The sequence below is a fragment of the Raphanus sativus genome, chromosome 3 (genome assembly GCF_000801105.2).
Source record: "Raphanus sativus cultivar WK10039 chromosome 3, ASM80110v3, whole genome shotgun sequence".
Classification (NCBI taxonomy): Eukaryota; Viridiplantae; Streptophyta; class Magnoliopsida; order Brassicales; family Brassicaceae; genus Raphanus; species Raphanus sativus.
In genome coordinates this window covers 5,621,604-5,624,037 of record NC_079513.1, presented here as the reverse complement: position 1 = coordinate 5,624,037, position 2,434 = coordinate 5,621,604, and positions in this window count along the sequence as shown.

Sequence of the window (2,434 nt, the reverse complement as noted above, 5' to 3'; positions counted from 1 at the left end):
CCATAAGGTTGGATACCCATATTCCCGAACTAAGGAGAGATCAAATGCTTCCAAAGCAGGGAAAAAATCTATCTTATTCTATACATTCAATGTTATAGTTTAATTTCTTCTTCAATATTCAAACTTACTTATTATTTCTCTTATTATAAATAAATAACAATATTGTTTTGATGTATATGTCTGCGAAATTTAATTATATATGTAATAATTACTTACTTTCAATTTAATATATATTTATGATTTCATAATATGCAAAACGTAAATAATACTGCAAGTATTTGTATTTGTAATATTTGTTTTGCGATGCAGATTGTAACATAGTAACAAAATAAAAAATAGCCTAAGAATTGAATGTTGAAATGAATTATATTATATAAATAAAAATATAGTATATATTTGAATGTGTAAAACATTAATATGTTAATAGTCTTTTTCTAACTTATTTATCTCTGATTAACCAATAAAACAACAAAAAGAAACAGAAAACTTGAATCTATACTATTAAAAGGAAATCAGTCTTGAAAAATCTACCTATGAAAGTTGTTTGGACTCTTTTTTTAATTAATAGTATTATGATCCACCTTATATTTTACCTATTAATGTTACCATAAATTTCTTTAACAATTTATTTAGTGTAACAATACATTATCTTAATCAATCAAAATATCTACTCCTATTTATAAGGAACATTACTATAATTATATTAATTGATTTTATCAATCGATTTTAAAAAGCAATACAACCAAACAATATAATTAATCTAATATCAAGTGGCAGTTCACAAAACTTATCAATTTTATTATAAGATATGTATTTATGATATTACATTATTACTTAGATTTACATAAAGAAGTAGTATAACGAAGCACATAATTTATTATATGTTTTGACACATAATTATATTTTTTTTACCACGAGAAAATCAGAAGAAAACTAAAAAAATATTCGAAAATCCAAAAAATACCGATACGAAAAAACATATCCGAAAATTCAAACAAATACTCAAAAATTTTAAATATATAAAAATGTCTTAAAGTTTACCTAAAATTTGATTTGAGATACCAAAAAATACATAAAATTTTATCCGAATATCCAATTTTTTTAAAAAACATTTGAGATATTACCTGAAACCCGAAACTATAACCGAAAACCCAAACCTAAAATTAAAAATTATTTGTGATATTCAAAATATTAAAATACACTTAATATACACTTAATACACACAAAATATGTTGGGTACTTTAGACACCCAATCGGTCTTGGATAGGACATGGACTCGATAGAGACTCGTGGGTCCAAAAAACACCCAATAGGTACTCGGACCAAACCCGAATCTGTATTTCTGGGTCAGTTTTGTTCCAAATTTAGATTCAGATAAAATGTCTATGCCTAAAAAAAAATTACATAAGCATGTGCATGCACAATATCAAATAAACTAATTTATAAATTATATAATTTTAAAAATCTCTTCTTCGATATAAAACACTTTGTAACACAATAACGTGCAACAATAAAAAAAACTACTATTTCAAAAAAAACAAAATCCAAAATAACCCGCACTTCAGAAGCGCGGGTCAAAATCTAGTTCCAGTTAAAATAAAGATTTGTCATGTTTTGGTCCGTGAAAGAAAGCATGAGAAAATAAAAGAATAGTTTTATATAATTAAAAGGTAGCAATAATATGTTGTGTCTATGTGCAAGAAAAAGATAGAAAGAGATGAAGAAATCAAAGAGAAAAATGACAATTTTTAAATTAATACATATTATACATTAAATATTTTAACCATCTACTATATATATGACATGTATATAGTTATATTTGTTTTTTAGCCACTGCTACCAATTTTCCATGTTAAAATCCAAGACCAATGTTTTAACTAAATTATTCTAAAACATAAATTATGAAATATTTATATTATGTTTATAAGAATTTTAAGTTGCTATTTTACAATAGAAATAAAAATTTAACATAATTTTTTAGATTATAAAACATTAAAACTAGTTTTGTAATATCGAAAGATTCAATTGTTTTTTCTTTTACCAACAATGATGTTCTCAACTTTGATCTTGTGGAATAGGTATGAGCGTTCGAGTACCGTTTAAAGTTAGATTAAGTATTTTGAGATTTTTTGTGTTCGAATTTACATTTGTTAATCATGTTTTAATATTTTATTGGTACAGTGTGAGTTCATATAATAACACTTGGATTCGATTTAAATTTGTGTTGCATCATAAAATCCATAAATTAATTATGTATCATTCAGATTTGAGTTATATCTGGCTTTTTCACATATATCTGAAGTAAAAGATACAATTTTAAAAAATAAAACATAAGAAAAAAAAACTTAAATTGAATAAAAATTAATCCAGTCCAAATTAAGTTGATAAAATAACAATAAACGTAAAATCAAGCATGAAAACAACATTTGTAAAC